This window comes from Rhineura floridana, chromosome 16 (assembly GCF_030035675.1).
Source record: "Rhineura floridana isolate rRhiFlo1 chromosome 16, rRhiFlo1.hap2, whole genome shotgun sequence".
NCBI lineage: Eukaryota > Metazoa > Chordata > Lepidosauria > Squamata > Rhineuridae > Rhineura > Rhineura floridana.
This window is the reverse complement of record NC_084495.1, coordinates 10,928,018-10,952,700: the sequence shown is the minus strand read 5'-3', so window position 1 is coordinate 10,952,700 and position 24,683 is coordinate 10,928,018. Positions and strand designations below refer to the sequence as shown.

General features: G+C 44.3%; 1 protein-coding gene across 9 annotated transcripts in view; it reads left to right on the top strand.

Moving 5' to 3' along the window:
- The window catches only part of PAK3 (p21 (RAC1) activated kinase 3), a 238,464-nt gene that overhangs the window by 92,816 nt on the left and 120,965 nt on the right, over positions 1-24,683 (top strand). For 2 of the 9 annotated variants that reach the window (XM_061598588.1, XM_061598586.1), the window contains exons 2-4: positions 1,775-1,978; positions 2,161-2,224; positions 14,441-14,515. The exons of 2 other annotated variants lie outside the window; for them this stretch is intronic. The gene's annotated coding sequence lies outside the window, so the exon portion shown is untranslated. Of the gene's footprint in view, positions 1-1,774; positions 1,979-2,160; positions 2,242-14,281; positions 14,516-24,683 lie in introns of those variants that run through there. 5 more of the 9 variants (XM_061598589.1, XM_061598591.1, XM_061598593.1 and 2 more) reach the window with 5 other exon arrangements.

Here is a 24,683-nt window from a genome sequence, read left to right as displayed (position 1 = left end):
CCTTTCATGCTGATTGGCTCCTAGGGATGTCTGTTGTTGTGGGAAAAGAATAAGGATCTGATTCTCAATCTAGCAGCAAAAAGGGAGGATGGGAGGAGGCATGGCTGTAACTATCGTGAAGGGACCCTGCACTTCTGAATTTGCCACTGCACTACTGGACACATACTCTGGGAGGGGTGGGGGTGGCCTGTGTTAAGTGATTGGGTTTGGGAGCTACCTGCTATTTAAGTTCCCCACAGTGCCTCTGATGTTCCATCACTCAAAGGAAGTATAAGTTATTCTTAAGTGAGTTGTCTTTCATTGGTGTGCCAAAAGGAGACGTGAAGATCCTGAGCAAGACATCTGGTCGAATCACATTATTTATTTATTTTGGCATTTTATTTACTGCTCAATCACAGTAATCTCTAAGTGGTATACGTGTATACAGTAAAGATAAAAATCCGTTGAAACTATAACATCAGAATTCACGTAAAATGCCTGCTGAAATAAGTTTCCAGGAGACACCAGAAGTTCCAACATTGAGGAGGGGTCTGTTTGACCTCAGCTGGAAGAGTGTTTCATAAATCTTGTCCTACAGTACTGGATGCACAGCTCCTGGTGGACCAAGCCGTGCATTAGAGCCATGGCAGACCACTAACAGTGACTCCCCCAAAGACCTCAGTGGTTGGGGAGGAATTTAAGGAATCAGATGGTCTTTATTATTAGGCAATTTCAATGTTTTGGACTGCCTTCATTGTGGGGCAGGGGGCAGTCTACCAGCACTGCTTATGTCATAAAGATAGGGCTGGCCCTAGCACTAGGCAGAGTGAGGTGGTTGTCTCAAGCAGCTGACTTTGGGTGCCATGAGATGAGATTTAATTTCTAATTGCATTTGCTGTCAGTGAGTGGGAGACGTGTCTGTGGAGTTTTCTGCTGCAGGTGCCTCTCTTTGGTGCCTCTCTCTACACCTTGTGTTTTTGGGTGAGGGGTGTGTGTGTGTGTGTGAGAGAGAGAGAGAGAGAGAGAGAGAGAGAGGCACCAGTGACAATTCTGCCTCAGGCAGCAAAATGTCTTGATCAGGCCCCACAAAAAGATGGTGGAAGGAAAGAAAAGTGTTTCAAACAAGGGAGTGCTGTGGAAGGCATGGGCAGGGAGAGCTTTAACTCCCCTTACCCACACACCCCTTTTGTTGTAAATCAATCAATCAATCAATCAGTCAGTCAGTCAATCAATCCTTATCTGCCCTCCAGATGTCTTAGACGTCAACTCCCACCAGCTCCAGCCAGCATGACCATGGTCCCATAAGCCCCACCACCATACTGTTATGCTGGCTGGGGCTGATAGCAACTGTAGTCCAAACTGGCGGGACCAGGTTGGCAAAGGCTGATCTACTCTTTCAGACATGGTGTTGCAACCTAGAGCTGTTTTATTTCACCATTCCAATCTCATCCTGAATGTGTGCCAGTGTTTGAGTCGGCACCCACAAAAACCTCAAGACTCATGATCCTTTTTTTAGGGTGTGTGTGCTAAAAGATTTTGTGAAACTCTGGGATAGATACTCAAGGATATGTAATCAATGGTGCTGAGATGTAGCCCCCATTCCAAAATAAACCTGACCTGCTCATTTTCATCTCAGTACTGCCATTTATCTGTCCACACCTGGCAAAAATGGGTTGACTTTGTTTTCCTGTCCTCTCTTTATCCATTTATGAAGTTGGTTTGTTTCTAGGGTTTAAAGCTGGGCTCTGGGCTCAAGCTGGTTTAACAGGAAGATAACTGCTTCTCTGTCTTACAGGTAGAAGGCAAGAATCTTGCAGTGAACCGGGTTTAACTGGATTCTGATGACAGTCATCTCAAATTCTGTTTTGCTGAAGGAGACAAACCTGACTGGTGGAATTTCCGGCCACCAGGCATAGTCTTCAGAACAGTATTTATGTGGAAGGCAGTAAGCGTTTAGAGCACAAAAGGTCATGTTCCAGCACTGCAAGGCATGCATCTGGTAAATTTAGCTCTCGGCACATGAGAAGTTTAGTTGAAGTGGGAGGTCTTCCTTATCTCTTTGTTGTGCTGGAGTCTTGATTCTTTTAGTTTTGATGAAAAGCAAACTTTCTAGTCCTCACTGTTGCAGAGCAAGACTCGAATGCACAAATCTCATCTGTCTTTTTGGTATTATTGTCTTAGTTATCCTGAGGACTGCGAGGGCTTTCCTGATGTTGACAGCAAGCACGTTCACTTTCTACAAGTGGTGAGCATCACCTGTCAGTGAGTGGTTCAACTTCTTTAATTTTCAGCGGAGCTTGACTCTTTTCTTGACTCTTCTGGCTACTGTTGGGTCTGGTGTCACAAAGGATTTTGGGTAGCCTTGTGCAAGGCAGCTGAATAAGGCAAGATCTGCACACTGGAATTCTAAAACAAATAAGTAGCCTTCATTAAATTGAGCCACGCTGCTTACAGGTTAAGGGTGTTATTATTTATTAATATTTTATTCAGAGCATTTGTACCCTCTCTTCAGCCAAAAAGGCTCCCGGAGTGGCCCTTTTGGGGCCACGTTACTTGAGCAGTTTGGAAACATTCTGATGAAAGCCACTGGCCACACAGGACAATAGATACTGCTTATCTTGACAATCAGCCTGTACAGATGTTGGACTCTGAGTGACTTCAGATAAATTCTTACAATCTCTGACTTTTTTCTGCCTCTGTCTTGATGGCAGTCCGCTCACAGTGGCCGTGGCACAGCCTTTACCCCTAGATCCAGCCATCCAGTCAGAGTGCCATTTCCTCTTTGGGCAATGAGGGGATTGTTTATCAGGGAATGTTGCTATCCATGAGCAGCCTGTGTAACATTAAACAACAGAAGTGTTGTCTCAATGCCACAAGCTTTCAAATGATCCCTTCTGAGAACTAATCAATTGCTATTTCAGAACATTTTGATTGACAGGCAGATTACTCTTCCGGTTTTCTGCCTCCAGCATCTCATTTCTTGTTTTGCTTTCAGTTGCTCATCTGGCTTACTCTGTAGATAGTTGTGATGGCTGTTTTGCAGGACTATTTGTCCCCCATGAGTATGTGTGTATGTGTGAAATTCATGTACTTTGGAGGGGAGGACACACCAAAATTCATAGCCCACTTATTTATTAGATTTATATCCCACCTTTTTTTCTCCAGGGAGTTCAAGGTGGCATACATGTTTCTCCTGCTTCCCATTATATATCCTCACAACAACCCTGTGAAGTAGGTTACACTAAGAGACAGTGACTAGCCCAAAGTCACCCAGTGAGCTTCAAAACTAAGCGGGGATTTGAACCCTGGTCTCCCAGGTTCTAGTCCAGCACTCTAACCACTACATGCCACTGACTCTTTTGTGTTCCGTGGTGGTGAAGTTTAACATGAGGTGCTGATCAGTTCTTTTCTTTTTTTTAATTTTGGGGAGGAAAATGCCTTTCCATCACTGCAAGGGGCAGATTGCCTTGCCAACCATGCAGCAGCCCTGTGGCATTCCCAGCCAGAGTGTCCAATAGGAATGGCACCACATTATGCTGTGTTGTCGTTCCTCTGAGGCATTCTTCTTGGGAATGCCACTGGGCTGCGATGAGCCATGCTGTTGCTCATAGTGGAACAAGGGCTTTCCCCCCAAAGTAAAAGGGAGGGCCGGGAAGCTTGACATCTTGTATTGATGATGAAACACCCCGCCCGAGCATATTAGGGGTTGTATCCAACTAAGTCCTATTCAGAGTAGATCCATTGAAATTACTGGACCTAAGTTAGCCATGTTCATTCATTTCAGCAGGTCTGCTCTGAGCAGGACTAACATGGAATACAACCCTAAATTTCAATCTCCATGAATATAAATCAATATTCAATGGGTGTTTTTGCCCTGCCCCTATAAAATGCCTCCCCACAAAAAAAAAAGTTTCCCCTTTTACTTTGTGTTCATTACTGAAATTGTATATGGCATTGTGTAATTTTCTATGTATGCACTTTCTCTGTAGGTATGTAACAAATGTTTTTCATTCTAAAACAAACAAAAAACAATATGTATATATATATAAACAATTTCAAATCCAGTACAGATACCGACTGGGAGAAAAAGCTTCACTTAGAAGGCCTGTTGGAAGTCTTCAACAGATGCAGAAAAGACACTTGAAACAGGACCTGTCTGATATGTAATGGTAGGGAGGGTAGGTGACACCACAATAAAGGCCAGATTCTGACTATAAGATGGTAACTGCAGGAGGCTCTCTTCTCCAGAGCACTGTGATCAGCTGGGTAGATAAGCAATGACACACTATTGTAGATATCCTAGTCCCAGGCTCTATACGGCATTGAACACCAGTACCAGAACCTTGACCTCAGCCGCTGCATAGGGCATTGAACATTGAAGCTGTATTGGGGTATTGAACATTAGTACCAGAACCTTGAGCTTAGCCGGGTAACTAAGTGGCAGCCAGTGAAATTCTTTCAGCAGGGGCATAATATGATGGCAATATTCTGCCCTGGTGAGCAGTTGAGCTGCCACCTTCTGCACTCGCCACAGCTTCCAGGTCAACCTCAGGGGCAGCCCCCCCATAGAGCGCATGGCAGTAATCCAGTCTTAAGCAAAGTAGTGAACTGCCTTGTGTGGGCGAAGGGAAAAGACACCTTGGACATATGCATGGTGTCCAACCTAGGGTTTAAAATGTAGGGGGAAAGTTAGATGGAAGGCATGTTTGGGGCATGGAAGAATTAGCAACTCAGTGGTGAGTTGACCCGAGATGGATCTCTCTTTGATAGAAGAAGTTGGGGCAGGTGTGCTTAAAAAAAAGCCCCACTCTCTGAGGCCAGGATGAGAACCAGAAAGAATTGCCTGCATTCTCCCCCCAAAACCCAGGGGGTGCTTTCCGACTTCTGTTTAACTCATGTTTACTGAAACTGAGTAGGTTCGTGCGTCAAACATCACATTCAATCAGTTGTGGAATCTCTTTGAAGGATCTGTCTTTGGTACTTTGTTGGGAAAGTGTCCATTTCTTTTCCCCCGGGGGAACATCTGTGATATGGATTAGTCTGTCCAGGGATACTTCTGTGGAAAAAACACCCACACCAAATTTCAGAGCACCTCCTCTCTCAGCGATATCAAAATGATCTGAAAGGGATGCCCATAGGGTTTCTGAAGAGGAAAGACTTAGAGCCAACACAGAGTCCAAAGGTTAGTTGAATTTATTTTGTGCTGCATGCGAAGCCAAAATGAGTATGAAGATAATATCTTGGACATTCTACACTGTATAAAATTGTGTAATTTTTGTTAGTGTGGGAAGACCCATCCTTCTTGACTAATGCTGATACTGGCACTTAACTTGGCTGAAAAAAGTTGCTTCTTATAACTTTGCAGTATGTAAAAGCAAATGAACTCTCCTACATAGAGCCCCTTACCCCTTCCACATTGAAATTCTGGTTGCAGTTAGGGATGGATGAGAATTTCAATTCAGTTTGCATTTCAAGCAGAATTTATCAAATTTGAAATTTCTGAAACAATATGAGAACCGAAACACAGCCATCCTTCAAAATTCGCATTTATTAGAATTTTGGGGTGCAGTTCGCTAACTAAACAACATTTACAAAAATGCATTTGTTAGGGGAAAGTGTGCATAAAAACAAATACATGAGTGAAAATTACATGCAAAGAGGCATGAAATTATAAAAAATGGCTTGCAAAAATGTGTACCTTCGTCAAAACTGCCTACAAAAATGTGTTTATTGGGAGAAATTTGCACTAAAGTGGTGGAAAATTTTCATGAGGAATTTTTAAAATAAAAACTTGCAGCTCGCTGTAGAAATGTAGAGAACTGAATTTAGCATTGGAAAAATGAGAAACTGGGAGAACCAAAACTGACAGATGTTTCCATCCCTAGTTGTGGTCATAATGTATAAATCAGAAGGCCATACATGAGAGGGCCTTATCAGTGATGGCTACAGGGATCCCTTCCTTTTGTATAGAGCCCCATCTGTCTCCCTCTCTTTGGCCTTCTGGTGGATGGTATCTGGTGGATGGTAACAGGGCCGGCTCTGCCATTGGGCAGAGCGAGGTGGCTTCTTTAAGCAGCAGATATTGGCTTCCTAAAGTAGCAGAAACTAGGAGTCAGGGAGCAGAAGTGTGGTGCAAGAGAATAGAGCTATGTGTGTGCCATGCAACCTGTTCTGCACTCCCTAAGATAGCCTGTTTTGGTGCAGTAGAGGATACGAGGAAAGGCCCATAGTTCAGTGGTTGAGTTTCTGAAAGTCTCAGGTTCAGTCCCTGGCAACTTCAGATAGGGCTGAAAGAGGCCATTGCCTGACACCCTGGAGAGCTGCTGCCAGTCCAGGTAGACAATAGAAGAGGGCCAGGATATCTTCTCAAGCACCCCAGAGTGCAGGATATGGAATAATGGGCTCAAGTTACAGGAAGGCAGATTTCGGCTGAACATAGGAAAAACTTCCTAACTGCTAGTAGGGTTGCCAGGTCGGAACCATCCAAAAACCTGAGAAAATGGGGGCGGGCCCTAGTGACATCATGGGGCGGGCCCTAGTGACATCACGGGGCGGGCCCTAGTGACATCATGGGGCGGGCCCTAGTGACGTCATTAAACATGATACATTGTATCAACCACAGTTGCTTGGAGCATACCATTCAAAAAAAAATTCTCTGGAGATTAAAATAGAAATCTTACCTAAAATAGGGTGTTCCTAGGTCCATCTGAAGTGACAAGGTCATTCTTTCTCACAAGCTTAGGGTGATGCAAAATGGAAATGGACTGCCTTCAAGTTGATCCCAGATAGGGTCTTCATGGTAAGCAGTATTCAGACAGAGGTGGTTTACTATTGCCTTCCTCTGAGTCTGAGAGGCAGTGACTGGCCCAAGGTCACCCAGGGAGCTTCATGGCTGTGTGGGGATTCAAACCCTGGTCTGCCAGGTCACAGTTCAACACCTTTAGGGAACATTTAATCTAGCCTACTTGCTTCTGGCAAGAAGGGTTTACATGCCCTCAGGCCATGCCATTATTGGAAGAAAGGAGCTTAGTGTTGCAGAGACGTTAGATGGGAGCACAGATAGATGCCCCTGAAGGCAGCAACTGTAAGCATGCTTATTAAGGAACTAAGCCCCATAGAACTCAATAGGAGTTACTTCCTCCACTTGCTAAGACTCAGGCCACATTCACACCAGACATTTAATCCACTATTATTCCACTTTAAACAGCCATGGCTTCCCTCAACAAATCCTGGGAAGTGTAGTTTGCAAAGGGTGCTGAAAGCTGTTAGAGGACTCCTGTTGCCCTAACAGAGCTACAATCACAGAAATCTCTGGGAAGAGAGGCTGTCTGTTGAATCACTATGACAAACTGTAGCTCTGTGAGAACTGGGGTGTCCTTGGTATTAGGATGAAAAATGGAATTGTACTGCCTTCAAGTCAATTCCGACTTATGGCAACCCTATAAATAGGGTTTTCATGGTAAGTGGTATTCAGAGGGGGTTTACCATTGCCTTCCACTGAGGCTGAGAGGCAGTGACTGGCCCAAGGTCAGGCACCTTAAGGACAACAGAGAAGAGGCCAGTCTTGCCTTCCTTCCTATGGACCTTTCACAACCATAGCACTTCCACTGAAAAGGGCTAGGCTTCCTTGAGAACTGTTTTGGTGGCAGAACACAAAGCAGAGCTTCTCAAAAGACTGCAGTTAACCAGTTCATGCTGGAGGAGGTGATTCTTCTGATGACCTGGTCCCAAGCCATTTAAGACTTTGTAGGTAATAACCAGAATTGTAATTGGCTGACAGTGAAGGGTCTTCAAAAGGAGTGCTTTACTCAGCCTTGAATCTCAAGGTACCCTTTGTCAACTAGATGGCCCCTTCCAGTCATTCATGGGCTGTCTCCAGCTTAGCAGAAGAGCATTGCAAACTGAAATGCTTATTATACACTTTTATCACTAAAATGGCCCAAAGCGACTCACCTTAAAAACCAGATAGGACTGGGTGTTAGTCATACAATCCATTGATTTCAGTAGGTCTGCTCTGAGTATGACATGGTTGGATATTACCATGAAATTATGCAAATAGAAGAACACCTCTAGATTTCACTTGACATCTGTTGCACAAAAGTCTTCCACTAAGTTGAAAACAGACCTTCATAAGCGAAAAAGGCATTCCATGCACAGAAGGACACTTTGAATGCAGTATTGGAATTGCATGCATTGCAGCCACTAGAGACTGCATGTCTAACTGCACCACATGTACACACTAACAACAGGCTGGATCATCCATTTTACAATCAAATGTGGAGGCAAAATTCTAAAGAGATCTATATTAGCCTGCTTTCAGAGTTATACATTTGAAGGATTTTTGAAAGCTGGGTAAATAACAAAGACCATATGTGTGTTAGAGAGAGCCTTCTATTCCTGTATCTTTTACAAAAGTATTAATTGAGTATCTCAGTTGGTGATAATAATAATCAACATGGTATAGAAACAGCCAGTAATTTTTGCCATATATTGCACATTTACCATAGGGGGAAAAAGAAGGAAGTGAGGTTGCTATTTACTAGCAGAAGTCTGCAAGTCTATGTGCAGATTTGGTTTTAAAATATATGCAAACCCTCTCCAACCTTCCAGCTTGAGATGAATGGCTGTGATACAGTTCCACTATCTTAAGAATGTAAAGGCAATTTACATTACATTTATGGAGACTTGTGGCCTGCAGAGAGTCATGGTGCATTTGCCAATTCCTGTATTTCTCTCTCTACATAAGTTAGCTTTAATGCTACCTCCCCCAACTCTTGCATACCTTTGGCAGCTACATAATGCACTATATTTATTAACCTTGGAAGTGACACACTGAAAAAAAATTCTGTCATAAGAATGTTATTTTGTGGTTGTGATTTTTAGTCACATCAATCATAATTAAATTGCAGGGAGGCAGAATAAATTACTGTAAACCATTTGACCTTTATTCTTCTGTTCAAAGAAATCATGCAAAGCTCAAAACTTCCTCCTATGCATTTCCATGAGATTTGTTATTTTTTTGTTCCTTTAAAATGTAAGAATGAGACTTTGATTGAAGCCACATAGTAAATCTCTCAAAATTCTTCACCACTTTGCTACTTGCTTGATAAAGTGTTTGCTGTTTATAATTGGCTGTTAGTGGATTGGCTAACAGAGTTGGATCAACTTGGGTGTTCTGCAGTTAACATGGTGGTGGTTATGCCTAATTCCCACAGCAGGGAGGGGGAATTAGGAGGAGCATCACAAAGAACAAAAGTTAGTAGACTGCCAGCTGAGTAAAGCCCTAGCTGCGAACAGGTTTGAGTAACAGCAATATTTCTAAGGAGCGAGAGTAATGACACTTAAGTGAGGTTGGTCTTAATGTAAGCAGTTGCAGGTCTGTATCCAATAATGTATCATTACTGTGTGGAAGGGAAAAGCAGCAGCAGCCGAAGTTCTCCCCTCTGGAAGGGGCAGAACGCCTCTCTAGGTCTGAGGCCCGCCTCCCTCCCTCCCGCACCCGCTTCATGCCCCCCCGCCACAAGCAGGGGACGATCTGCATGGGGGGGTGTCTCTCTCTTCTAGGCTTGCCTTTGGCTTGATGCCCAGGCCGGCTCAGGGTAAGTAGCTAGAGAGGCTGGGAGCGGCGGCCCGAGGGACACTCCAGGAAAGAAGGCGCGCGTGGGGGGGAGGGGCTGCCTGGCCCTTGATGTGAACCCCGGAACCAGTTTTCAACCTTAGCGCTCAGCTCTAGTCCCAGAGATGCGCTTCCTCATGGAAAGCAGCAGCGTGCCTCTGGACACGTGCAAAGTGTCCCTTCCCTCTGAGGACCCACAACCAGCCCCGCCCAGAACCTGCTCCCCAAGAGGCGTGAGGCAGTGGCGGTGGCTGCCCCAGCCAGAGGCGATCCCCGTCCTGCCCGCCTTACCTGAGCAGCGCGCCGAGCAGGATCTGTAGCAGGAGCGGCGCTTGCATTACTCGGCCGCGCTCTGTCTCCCGCCGGCCGGTGAGACTTACAGCGGCGGCGGCGCAGCCCAAGGAGGTGCGCAAGCATGTCCCGCTGCTACTCCACGGTGCCGTCCAGCAGCAGCAGCGGCTGTGCCGCATGGAGGCGCCTCGACGGCCGAGCAACAGCTTCCGCCTCGGTCCTGCCCGCCACCCTGAGGCTCAACAGAGATGTGCCCGCTTGCTTCAGCCCACCCTCAGCAGGCTGCCCAGCCAACACTACTTCCTCCTCCTGCGCCTCACTGGAAAAAGGCGGGTGGGCGGGAAGACGCTGCTTCCTCCTCCTGCACCTGCGCCTGCCTGGGAAAAGGCGGGTGGGCGGGAAGAGTCTTCAGCAGCATACACATGCATGAATCACGCATGCGTGGCTGGGGGAGGCTCTTGAAAACCGGAGATCTATCTATTTAGCATAAATATGGCCGGAGGCCGGAGACGGCCCCCTTTTGCCGGAGACTCCGGCAGAAAACCGGAGACCTGGCAACCCTAACTGCTAGAGCAGTACTATAATGGAACCAATGACCTAGGGAGGTGGTGGGCTCTCTAACACTGGAGGCATTCAAGAGGTAGCCAGACAGTCATCCGTCGGGTATGCTTTCACTAGGATTCCTGCATTGAGCAGGGGGTTGGGCTTGATGGCCTCGTAGGCCCCTTCCACCTCTACTGCTCTATGATTCTATACTGATCTAGATGGACCAATGGTCTGACATATCATAAAGGAGATTCCTACATGCCTGTGTTCTAACACCCAAAGAACAAGAAATATTATCTTAGCGCCACTTATGAAAATAGTAGCCAAACACAAGAGGGTGTGTGCACACATAGGAATGTTTATTTTGTTCCTCCAGCCTTTATCCACAAAGTTATTTTCAAGCGTTGTTGGCAGAGCAATGGAAGACTGAGCCAGCCTCAATCTGACAGTGTTTGGGGATCTAATGGCATTTTTTAAAAAAAAGTATCATTTTTAGCAGCCACTATGATAATAGAAAGCTGCCTTACACAAAATCAGACTGCCGGCCCATCTAGTTCAGGACTGTTTGCCGGAGGCTCCGACACAGCTTCTGTTCCAGCCCTGCCTGGAGATGACAGGAATTGAATCTGGGATCTTCTGTCCACAAAGTAGGAATTCTAGCACTGAGCTACAGGTAGTGGTTAGTGGGCACTGAAATCTTAGTTATGTTTTGATGAAAGACAATTTACAGCTAGTGTGGTGCAGCCGTTGGACTAGAACCTGGGGACCCAAGGTTCAAATCCCCGCTCAGCCATGAACCTCACTGGGTGAACTTGGGCCAGCCACTGCCTCTCAACCTAACCTACCTTACAGGGTTGTTGTGAGGATTAAATGAGGAGGGGAGAATCATGAATGCCACCTTGAGCTCCTTGGAGAAAAGGTTGAATATAAATGCAATTAATCATCATCGTCAACTGGACAATCAAAATTGCCTCCTCTGTTCATCACTGATTAGGCCTCATCTTGAGTACTGCATCCAGTTCTGGACACTGCACTTTAACAGACTGGAACAGGTTCAGAGGAGGGCAACAAGGATGATCAGGGGACTGGAAATAAAGTCCTATAAGGAGAGACTGAAAGAACTGGGCATGTTTAGCCTGGAGAAGAGAAGACTTGAGGGGAGATATGATAGCCCTTCTCAAGTACTAGAAAGGTTGCCACACAGAGGAGGCCAGGATTTCTTCCCAATTGTCCCAGAGTGCAGGACATGGAATAATGGGCTCAAGTTACAAGAAGCATCAGGAAAAACTTCCTAGTTGCTAGAGCAGTACGACAATGACCAATGACCTAGGGAGGTGGTGGGCTCTCCAACACAGGAGGCATTCAAGAAGCAGCTGGACAGCCACTTGTTGCATATGGTTTGATTTGGATTCCTGCATTGAGCAGGGGGTTGGACTCGATGGCCTTATAGGCCCCTTTCAACTCTATGATTTTATGATTCTATGAAATCATTTGCCAGCTCAGGGCCAGAAAAAGGAAAGATTTCCCTTTACTTTCCAAAACTGCTGCAGACAATTATTTCTCCTCTTCTTCCTCCTCTTCTCAAGCTGCAGGGCAACCAAAGGTTTAATATATGGGTACACTTTTATATCCTGGTGGTGGCTCTCGTCAATTTAGGGCACAATCTGAACCCTCTTTGTGGCAGATTAGGGGGCATTTGGATTAGGTGGAGGGAGTTCCCCCTTCTGCTACTGCGCTCTACCTTCCACCTGATAAACAGGCAGGTGGACGGAAGTGCTGCTTATGGGATGCCTGCCATCAAAAAGTCCTGAAACAGGGAATGCTGTGGGTGGGGGAGAGAGCTGACATGGGATCCATTTGTTCCCAAGCCAGCCCCACTGCTGTCCAGGGGTGTAGTGGTCCAGGGTCTCAGGGGTCTTTGACCTCTTACTTTTTGGGAGCAGGGTCCCTATGTCTCCAGCATCCTATGAGCCAATCAGCAAAGGGGAGTGTGTTGGCCACTGAGAAGAGTCTTCTAACATGCTTCCTTGTCCTTTCCTGCTGATTGGAGCCAATCAGAGTGAAAGGAGGTGAGTCAGCCACTGAGAAGACTCTTCTCAGCAGCTAGCACATCTGTTGTGGGAGAAGTTGCACGTGGGAAGAAATGAGGAGTGTGGAGATGATAACAGAAAGCAAGCGAGTGAGCGAGGGGGCGTGGCTGTGAGGGGATGTGCCATGACTATCATGAAGGGACTCTGCATTTGTCACTACACTACTGCTGCTGTCATATGACAGCATTAGGCTCAGTCTGGGCCCATTTACCATGCCAGCTCCAGACCCCAGAAGATACTGTCTCACTCATAGTTTCAAAAATTGAATCTTCAACAATCTTGAGTAGCTCACAAATCATGAGATTAAAACTTCATGAACTTTTTCTTTTTAATGCCTGCTGATACGTCAGTCTTTAAATGCCTGCTGGAATCATATATGCTCTGGCTTTAGGCAACAGCCAGATAGGCAAGAAATGCCAGTTCTTTCCCCCCTAATAAAGAGAACTCAGCAATTTTGCCATCTTATCACCTTATCAGCAGTTTTGACATGCTAGCTTTTAAGAAACCCTGTTAGGGTTGCAGTCATCACAGGTGCAAGCAACAATCCTCCAATGGAGCTCACTTTAAAAACAAACAAAAAAACAGCCCTTTTATTTGAGCCTCTGTCTATAGGTGCTCCTTTGAAGATGTCTAGATTAAAAGCACATTATTATTATTATTATTATTATTAGCCAGTGTGGTGTAGTGGTTAAGGTGTTGGACTACAACCTGGGAGACCAGGGTTCGAATCCCCACACAGCCATGAAGCTCACTGGGTGACCTCGGGCCAGTCACTGCCTGTCAGCCTCATGAAAACCCTATTCTGCGGGCTGAGACAGCCATGCCACACCCAGAACTATGGGGATAGGACTATGACTGAGACAGTGTGGCTAGCCTTGCAAAGTAGCCCAATGTCTATAACACCTATTTTGCCAAAGTGAGGGGGGAGGTAGTTTGTGTTAACTTTGAATTGTATTACAAATTGTATTGTTTTTATTGTTTATTGTTTTATTGATGTATTATTGATGGTGTATTTTTATATTTTTTGTAAGCCGCCTTGAGGGCCTTTTGGCTGGAAGGCAGGGTAGAAATATTAAAATCAATCAATCAATCAATTCATAGGGTCGCCATAAGTCGGAATCGACTTGAAGGCAGTACATAGTCTTCTCCATTATTATTATTAGTAGTAGTATTGTCTACTTATAAACAGACCTTTTAAAAACTTTCAGTGTGCTCTTTGTCAAAGACACTGGACTGGATTTTAAATTGTTGCTCTTCTCTATTTTGAACCATGCCCGACAGTTTAATTTGGTTTCTCTCATTTGCTGGGCTGGACTGTGGCGTGTTTAATGTCACCATTTCAGATTAAATTTTATGTTTTAAAATTCTTTTTTTTTTTTTTTTACACACTGTGTTGCTCTCAGAGGTGGTGATGGTGGGTGGTTTTTTTGGCTCTTAATCTGAAATAAATTTAATAATGATAACATAATGCCCTTTTCATTCTTATAAGGAAAAGAAAGGCACCGTGCTTGGGTATAGACAGGTTTTTTAAAGTTTGCATAGGTTTTGATCAACAGCTAGTGGAAGGATAAGGTCAAAGGCCACTGGTGAGTGGTTGGATTCAAGTTTCTGTACATGGTCTCCCTCCTCAGATTCCCGAAGCGGCTTGTCTTTGAAACATAAGATTTGTCTTTCCCAGCCCTGCCAGTGCTATTAGTAGTAGTATTATCTGCTCCCCTGCAGCCAATCAGAGTGGCAGGAGCCAGGTGACGACATGTGCTAGGGAACAGCACTGAGGCAGTGAAGCATCCAAGCTACTAGTGTTAGGATTGGAGGTCAGAAGCTGCTCTATGGGGAGAACGGGAAGCCTTTTAATGGACTAAGCCAGGAGTGTGCCTTTGTTCCCCTCAACCCACCCACCCTTTTTTTTCCTGCAAAGGGTATTGCTTTCAATGACAATACGAGACCCTAAGAGGCCAACAGCCTGGATGCAGCATGACAGGGCAGACTGCAGGTAATGTTTCCTCCACCTCATATATGTGTGTATGTGTATGTATATAGATAGACAGATGGCTAACAACAGGGTTGGCCTGTGGCCCTTCCCTTGGCAAGGCACCTGAGCCTTACTGCTTTGCCCTCAAGGCCCTTCCTTCCTTTGGATGGCAGAGAAGGCAAGAGAGAGCTCCAGACAATGCATGCTTTTTGGGGGTCGGTGGGTGGGTGGGTGCAAACCTGCCTCTGGTGAAGGGTTCTTGTCTGCTCTTTGAGGCATCTTGCATTTACACACACACCCTCCATCCCTGCTTTTGATATGATCTTTATACTAGCAGTGTCAGAATGAGACAGTCTAGAGACTGACATCTTCTAACAGTTTAACTCCTGAGGGGAGGGAGGAAAAATGAGGGGGAGGGGTGAATTGCAAAGACAGAAATCCATTCTTGCCACTGACTGAAGTGTCAACGTGAATGTCAGTGGCAAGAGCTGTCTTGATGGGCTTCCCGTTAAAAGGTAAAGATACGGGCTCTGCTTGTTGTTCAGATGCATGAGAGAGACTTGGCCTTATTGCGCTCTGTGTGTGTGTGTGTGTGTTCCTGGGCAAATGCATTCAAGTCCCTTCTGTGTTTCCTTTTGTTTTGAAAGGGCTTTGGGGGCTAAAATAATTGACATGGAAGGGTGCATCTCAATTTCCTCTCCTACAAGGCACCAGTTTGCGATCCCCAGATGCCAGCTCTTCCTTCTCCAAGGCTTTCCCCCTTTGTCCCAGTCTTGCGTATGGCTACGCTGTCCAAGCGAGGCACTGTCGCCCTGTCCTCTACTCCGCTGACAGTCGGTTGATCTCTTTGCACAAATAGGTCCTGCAGTTTCATGTCTGGCTTTAGAATCCATTTGTATTTTGGCACCAGAATGGCAGACAATGCCACACCGGATCTTTTGTAAAGGAGCGGTGAGGTTATTATTTAAAGAAGCAGAGGTGTAAAAATGAGATAGTTAAGCATGTGTGCCTCAGTGGGCCTCAGCTGCTGAGTGCTGATCTGGCTCTCCATTTAAAATGGTCCCCCGCTCCCAAGGATCATGGTTAAGAGGTTTGTTGTCAGTGCCTTTAACTGGGATGGAACTCTTTAGGCATCGTCATTTTGCCTTCATCCACGGTTTTCAACATTCTACCTGTGCCCGAAAAAGGTCCTTCCTTTTATTCCCCTTTTTTCTCAAGATGCATGTGCTACCCACTTCTCTATTCTTTCCAATGATGAGGGAAGAATGTTTGGGCTTTATGTGACCTTATCTAGCATTTCTCATTAATAATGGTTCCTGGTTTGGAACTTCCCACAAGTATGCAGCTCTAATGCAGGGCTGTAAAGGTTGGGTGAGATTTTGGATCAGCAGGTCAAAGACCCGACATGGATCTGATCACTGGAATATTTCAAGGGGAGGGGTTTCTCAACACGGCTGGCTATTACAGTGGTAGTGGTGAGGTGGTGGTGGTCAGGAGAGGGTGAGACAGTATGAGTGAAGCAGCTGTCTGGTGTAGGGAAACGTAATAGAAAATGCTGGGCCTTGGTGGGAAATGAAATCAAGTGGTCCCCCGTGACTCCTCCCTGATTCATAAATTAACATTCTGCAGTTTATTTCTGGATATTCCAGAGGCACAGCTGGTGAGAGAAGGGAGGGAAGGGATGGGGAAAGGAGAGGGATTGGGGCTGGTGGATTGGTGCTAAGGAGGAAGATGAGTGAGATGGGCAGAGGGGAGGACATGAGAGCCACTGGAGTGGGAGGCGGGAAGCACGAAGAAGGAAAACAAGCAGTGGGTGATGTCCACAGAGAGAGGAATGCGGTGGAATGGTGGTGTGCAGAGTGTGGTTGAGTGAAATGGTAGGCACAAGGAAGAGCTCTGCTGGGTCAGGTCTTCTAGTCCAGCATCCTCTTCCCACAGTGGCCAACCAGATGCCTCTTTTGGGAAGCCCACAGGCAGGACCTGAGCACAACAACCTCTCCCCACCTGTGATTCCCAGCAACTGGTATTCAGACTGCCCCTGAGACTGGAGCAAGAATATAGCCAATCATGGCCAGTGGTCGTTGATAGCCTTCTTCTGCAAAATGTGGTGAGCAGCGGCACCTGGTAGACACTCAGAAAGAAAAAAGGGAAGAGCAGGGTATTGGATCTGGGGGGAAAGTAGACCTGTGTGTGCAGGGAGTTTCAAAGGAGTTCCACAAAAGCGGCGAGTACTGTGGGGCATCTTCTGCGGAGGTAAGGTGTGAGTCGTTAATGCCCAGTTTTAGATGTGGTCCTAGATCTTGCTGGGTTGCATGGTAGGGTGTCTCTTCTGAGAATTGGGAGAGGGGAGCGTGCTGACTCTGTGGCAGTGAGAGTGTTGTATGTCTCTGGTGATGGTTCCTCCCAGACCTCAGGACGCCCAACCATTTGGCGTCATCTCTAGAAAGTGAATATTTGGGTAGCTGAAGGCCTGTGAATGGAGGATGGTTGCCGTATGCCCCAGCAAGAAGGTGGATAGTTCCTCTAATTTTGGATGGACAGTCCACTTTGCATGGATGCAGCAAAAATGGTGTAGGCAAAGGGGAGGGCCTGTTTCAGGTGATTGGCAAGTTCTGTTGGATCTTCTTTTGGTGGATTTCTTCTTGAGGTTACAGGGACGCCCTTTCTCTTGGTATTAAGCCATCCTGAATCTCTATTGCTCCTTTTCTGCATCAGTCACTAACTTTAGAATCAAATTGTATCTGAAAGAATACATTGACAGAGATTCAAAATGTACATTTGCTACACTCATTAACTACCTAGATGGAAACTATGAAAAGGTGATTAAAAGTGTGTTAAGGGGAACTTGTTCTGTGCTAAGTGAGCAATGTTGTTGGGAGTAAAGCACCAATGCACGATGCAAGTGTCTTTAATCGGGGCGGGAAGGGGATTGACAGAAAGACAATCTGTTCTTCCTTCTGCTGTTTCCTCCTCTAAAGTATTTGTTGTTTTTGTAGCCTTTGCTCCTCCCCTGCTGCCTCTCTTCCTGCCTTTGTTCTCTGTTAGTGCAGGCTGTGTGGCTGCTTCAGCATGTATGACTTCACCTATTTGCAGTAATAAATCTTAAGCTTCTTTACTCTTTCAACTATCAGCCTTCAGATGTTATCTGAAAAGAACACAACATGATAGATGGGTCTGCTCATCTGACCCTCCACTCCCAAAGGCAAAGTGACGGGGATGCTCCAACTATCCATTGCAATGTATCAGCTGGAGAAATTCTGCTAGCTGAAGAAAACAAAACACTTTAGCATCCTGTACCACAAATTAAGGGTTGGCCTCTCTCACGGGCCACATCCACACCATACTGTTGCACTGTGTGTAGTCGTGTGTGCTTAATTTCATTTTAAAAGCAGCACCACAGCAAGCAGAGAGTAACAGCAGAGTAAATGCGAGTGTGCCAGCGTGTGCGTGTGTTTGCCTAAGAAAGCAGGCTTTTACCCTGCATCAGCATCACTGAGACTGGAGACTTAGTAAAATAAGAAAAAGCTACTTTCTTTATAGAAATACGTAGTAGATAGAAAAGGCATACCTAGTTCTAACTAGCTAAGTTGGAGGCGTAACGCCCAGGGGTAGGAGTTAGCCCCGTGCTCGGAGAGAGAGCAGAGACAAAGGGATGTCTCTCCTCTCCTGGTCAGACGGAGAACTAAGGAGTGGAAAGGACGGAAGGAAGAGGGGCAGGTAAGCTTCCCTAAAGGCGTCACAGTCTAGCGACAGAAGTCAGTCAGAGCATCACAGGTAAAAGGTAATCTGGAGGACCCTAGCTCTATCTCCCTTCTGGAGCACAAACAAAAGAACAAAACAGGAGTTGCTCTTGCTCCACTTCCAACACATACATTTAAAGCACTGTTGTACCACTTTAATCACTGTGGCTTCCCCCCAAGAATTCTGGTAAGTGTAGTTTGTTAAGGGTGCTGAGAGTATTTAGGAGACCTCTGTTCCCATTAAGGATGGAAAGATCTATCAGTTTCAGGTCTCTGTTCCTCATTTTTCCAGTCTTAAATTCAGTTCTCCACATTTCTGCAGTAATTTGCATTAAAAAAAAAACCTTATGAAAATTCTCCAGCATTTTAATGCAAATTTCTCCTAAAAAAACACATTTTTGTAGGCAGTTCTGGCAAATGTTCACATTTTTGCAAGCCATTTCCTGTCATATAATACATTTTTTGCATTTCCCCCCACTCATATATTGTTTTTTATGCACACTTTCCCTTAATATATGCTTTTTTGTACACGTTGGTTGGTGAACTGTATCATAACATTCTAATAAGGGTGAATGTTTTGGTTCTCACACTGTTTTGGAAAGTGCGAACACAATAGATTCAGCTCAAAATGCAAACCGAATCGAAATTCTCACCCATCCCTAATTCCCATCCACTCTTCCCTGAGTTTTGAACATAAGCAGCTGAACATCTGAGGATGGAGTTTTCTAGTTTATCGTGTAATTAGATAAATTCTTTTAAATGCAATTCCAATTTAATCCCATTCGCTGCTAGATCAGTTACTTCCCCCCCTCTTCCCTGCTTGTGCTTCTGGGGTGGAAACAGACCCCTGCAAGAGGAATGACCATGAGTGAAGGTTTGGGTAGCCCATTGAGTAAATACGTACATGTGTGATGTTGTGCTTGTGGAACTCCCATTAGCCCACCAAGAGAAAGCCAGCAAGCTCAGTCCTTGTGGAGTTTCATAATAAAGGTCATGAAGAGTAATGAAGTTTCACCATGTGTGACTGATTTTCAAGGACCGAACTTATTTATTTATTTAATTAAATTTTTATACCGCCCATAGCCTGGGCTCTCAGGGCAGTGTACAACTTAATGGTTGATTTTACCTGCCACAGCTTCTTAATGTGACTTCGGCTGCTTCCACCACGCTTTCTTTGTTGGCCTTTTCGCAGGGCATTTTTGCACGGCGTCGTGAAAAAACATCCTGCTCCCATGTTTTCCTTCTTCAGCTTTTTCTTTTCTTTTCAAAGTTCAGTAAATTTCTGCGCCACTTCAATACAACTGAACCGGTGCACAATTTCCCCAAGTGTAGGATTCAGCAGGTTGTTTGGCTGGCTATAGCCTGTATAGATTTCTCAAGCCATTTCTTTCTCTATGGTCTGCCTCTCCTCTCTAGGAATTAACTCTATCCCTTTAACTCTTCCCTTTCCAAACGGCATTGCCTTTTATACTGTGCCTTTTCTCTCTCTGCCCCTTACATTGCAGTGAAGGCAATCATGATTGGAAGTGTAGCAAAATAAGTATTTAACCCGTTCCCCCCACACTTTGTTTCAAATGAAAATCACCCCAACAGCACTTGGGTTGGGGAGAGGAAGACAATGCACTAGCTACATAATGCTATTGGGATTCTAGAAGTCCGGAAACATAGGGTTGTATTCAGCTAAGTTATACTCAGAGCAGACCCCTTGAAATAAATTGATGTAAGTTAGTCATGTCAATTATTTTCAAAGGCTCTATTTCAGTTGGGATTGGCATTAAATAGTACCCAGAGCTGCTATTCTACTTGTGTCATAAAGTAGGATAGCAAAGATTGGGTGCTGCTAAATTATCCATATCTGGAGGTACACTTAATTGTTGGGAATCTATGCAGCCATTAAGGTCACATTTATGGCATATATTTAAAGTACATTTATAACACCTAACATTCATGGTTTCCCCCAAAGAACTAATCCTGGGAATTGTCATTTACCCCTCACATAGCTACAATTCCCAGCACCCTTCATAAACTACAGTTCCCAGGAAGCCACAGTTCGGCTTCAGAATCCCTGCTCTATGGCCCCACAACAGCTGAAGAAAGGCAGGAATTGACCAGAGACAGAGTCTTTTTGGTTTGGCCCCCAGTCTTTGGAACCCTTTCCCTAGATAGGTTTGCCTTGTGCTGCCTTTTCTCCTTTTGGTTCCCGGTGAAAATATTTTTCTTTTCCCCATTCCTTTTAGGTATTGTTTTTATTTATTTATTTATTTATTTATTGTATTGATATACCGCCCCATAGCCGAAACTTTCTGGGCAGTTTTTGCTCTTATGCTGGATTTTTTTTGCTGCTGGCTAGAGATTGCTCAAGGTTTTCATTTGCTCTATCCTTTGGAGTGAACGTATTTGATTTGCACCTCCTGGACCACTGCCCAGATCCAGAACAGGATTAGGTGGGTTAGTCCACAGTTCTATAAACCGTTCCTTCGCATGGACTGAGTATGTACTTTTTTGCCAGTTGGTCTGAGGTGGGTCCCTTTCTTTGTTTATTTACAGCTACAAGCTGATTGGAGCCATTCAAAAGCATAGCACCTGCCACGTGAGTTAGCAGTGCTTGTGAAGATACTCCAAATGTGTATCATTATGTGCAGTTCTTGGGTAATTACTTATGTCCCTTCCTGGGTAATTGTATAGGGCGAAAAGATGGCTGCCGCCATGTATCAGTATCTTTCCCATACAATTACAATGACCCAGAAAGGGACAGGACTTACTGGTGCTACTTCTTGGAGCATTTTCACAAGCCTGTTTGACCTGTCTGGCAAGTGCCACATTTTCTGTCTGCTCCAAGCAGTTTGAAACTGTGAAACGTGTCGATAAATAAATACAGGAGAGACCTTGAACCTACACAAGTACCTAACTTTGTAAGAAAAGTTATAGAAATATTGCTTAATATGTACAATATTTCATGGAGGCCTCACATGCATTTCAGAACCCAGATTTTCCAGGTTTCTAAATTGTGCAAGGAGCCTCTATGAGGCCAGGGGTGTAGTTGTCCAGGGTCTCTGGGAGTCTTAGACCCTTTACCTTTTTGGGAGCAGGGTCCTAGCAGGGTTCCTGTGTCTCCAGCATCCTATAAGGCAATCAGCATGAAAGGGGAGTGTGTTAGCCCCTGAGAAGAGACTTTTAACATGCTTCATTGACCTTTTCTGCTGACTGGAGCTAATCAGAGTGAAAGGAGGTGAGTGAGCCACTGAGAATACTCTTTTCAGTAGCTAACTTTCTTCCCTTTCCTGCTTATTGTCTCCTAGGGACATCTGTTGTTGTGGGAGAAGGCATTAACAAGGATCTGGTTCTCAACCCAGCAACATAAAATGAGATGTGTGGCTGTGACTATCATGAAAGGACTCTGCACTTCTGAATTTGCCACTACACTTCTATAGGAGGCTCCCCACTTCAAACAGTCACCCTCCATCTCATAGAGAGCGACGAGAAGGATGAGAGGGGGCATGGCTAGAACATTCATCCCTATGCCCCCCCCCCATATTTACATAACACCAGTGGTGGCTGGTACCTACTGGTTAAGGTAGCAGGCTGGTAGCCCAAGGGCAGATGAAGCTAGAGGCAATGAGCAAGGCAGGGCCACCACCCGACTGGTTGTAAGTAAAAAGGCCGGCAGGCGGGGGCTGGCTGGGGACAGACTGGGGTGCTATTGATTGATTGATTGATTGATTAAAGTATTTCTAAGCCACACTTTCATAAAAGTACACCAAGGCGGCTTACAACATACAAAACCATTATAAAATTAAAAACCAATAAAACACATCATTAAAAACAACAATAAAAGCATCAACAAGTACTGCATCGGATGGAAGGGAAAAATCATGTTAAAAGGCCTGTCTAAAAGGTTCAGTTTCCAAGAGGTACCTGAAGGAAAGAAAGAAAGAAAGAAAGAAAGAAAGAAAGAAAGAAAGAAAGAAAGAAAGAAAGAATGGTTCCTACCGAACCGCTATTGGTAGGGAGTTCCACAGGGCATGGCTTGCCACACTAAAGTCTCTGGTGGATGCCAACCGAATATCAGGGGCTTGGGGAGCCACCAAAATGGCCCATCAGAAGATCTCAGTGATTGAGTTGGAACATAGATAGGGAGTCGGGCAATCCTTAAGGCTGGTGGGACAGTGCCCCATTTGCCCTAGTGGGCCAGTCATAACACTGGATTCATCTACATTCAGGTGGAATCAGGACTTTCCTGTTTGAGATAGCCAACAAAAATGTTGCATAAATTCAGGACTGGTATGACCTCTAAGTTGTCCATGACAATACATCTTCCTGTATGCTTTCCTTCGCAGCTAACAGCAGGGACAAGGAAGCATCTTCCATTCAGGTTACATTTAAAGGCAAAGATATCTAATTCACCCTTTCTGTAAATAATGCACAGACCATCCTGTGAAATTCCAAATGTTGCAATGCACTTCTCTAGCCAAGTATTGGGAGGGGGGAATGCATACACTAGGGTAAAGGGTGCATAAGAAGGCTTGTATTGGTGAAAATAACATACAAAAATGCATTCTGTTGCGGGAGACAGCTTTGCAATAATATTCATGTTATGCAAAACTGCATATGGAAAGGTGTATAACAGAAGAGCTGATGAATTTTCAGGAGGCCTTAAAAAGAAATTGGCACACAGATGTGGAAATGTGGAGCAAAAATGAGAAATGAAAGAAAGTGAAACTGACAGATTCTCTCATACCTACTTTGTAGTCACCTCCTTTCCTGGTTCACTTTCCTATATGTAGCCCCCTTTGGTCTGATTCTTTGGCTCAAAGACTTTTCTGCAACTTAGCCAGGGCCGGTTCTTTTTTTTTTTTTTATGATTAATTTTTATTCAAATTTTCAAAGACAAAAAACAAAACAAAACAAAAACAATTAAACAAAAAAATAAAATGTTGACTTCCGATTTGTCGCAGATCAGTTATAGGTCTACAATATATAACAATCCTATCTCTAAAATTATATTATAGAATCACTTTCCTCCAGTAGTTATCTTAATTAATCATCCAATCTCATAAACATTACTTTATTCTTTCCACAAAAAGTCAAAGAGAGGTTTCAATTCCTTGAGAGATATATCTTTCAATTTTTCTCCAAATAAACATGTCACTTAATCCATCTGATTCAAATCTGTTAGGCCCAATAATTTCAATAGCCATTCTTCCATTATCTATATTAATTCCATCTTCCATCTTCAGTAATCCTGTTAAGTCCAGTAATTTCAGTAGCCATTCTTCCATTATCAGTATCCCATAATAATCTTATTATCATAGCCATAGTCCAAATAAACATATCTATTAATCCATCTCGTCAAATCTGTTAGGTCCAATAATTTCCATAACCATTCTTCCATTGTCAATATTAATTCCATCTTCCATCTTCAATAGTCCTGTTAAATCCAGTGGTTTCAGTATCTATTCATCCATTATCAGTATCCTATGATGATCTTGCTGTCATAGCCATAGTCATATAACAAGAGTCTGATGGGAATTTCCCCCATCACAAATATGTCCTTGCCATCAGTTCTGAATATGTTGCTGAAATATTGTTGTAAAGTCACATCTCTGCTCTGGGTACATCTCTGCTCTGTCACATATTTGTAGTTAATTCCATAAATTTTTTCTATGTCAAGCCCCATCACATCATTCCAGTCAAGAATTCTGAATATATTGGGAAATATTGCTGCAAAGTCATATCTCTGTTCTTCTTTTTTACAAAATGCACTGGCTCATCTCTTAAGAGTTTCTCCACTGTCACATATCTAAAGCCAACTCCATAGATTTTTTCTATGTCAAGCTCCATCACATCATTCCAGTCCAGAAAATTATCCAAGACATTGATAACTTTACCACCAAAATCTTCATTAATTTCTTCAGAGACAACGTTGAATTCCAAACAGTAAACTTTATTTCTAACATCCATAAACTCCAAATCTTTTTCCAATTTCACACTTGTTCCAATCTCCAGGGCTTGTGTCTTCCCTTTAATTTTTCTTTTCTCATCTCTAATCCCATCAAACACCTCTTTCACAGAATCCCCTATTTCTTTAAGCTCCTGTGTCATTTTGTTAAATTCAATTTTCATCTCCTGTCTACCCTGTCTTAGGGTTTGTTTCGTTATCTCAATCTCATCCATTATTTTCTGAAACATAATTTCTTCCATGGTCTCAATCACTTTCCTGGATGCCATTCTTAAAACCACAGAAACAAAAATTATTTCAGCCACAATTGGGTTAATATTCCAGGCTGCTGATATCAGTGTAGACAGTACAGCCTGCCTTATCTCTATGTGTTCAGGAATACTAAACAAACTTAGTTCCCAACATCAAAACAATTAGTGGTGTCGTGAACAAGCAGATTCGTCAATTTTTTTCCCCCCTCCTCAAAATAGAAATCCCTCTTCCGTTGGTA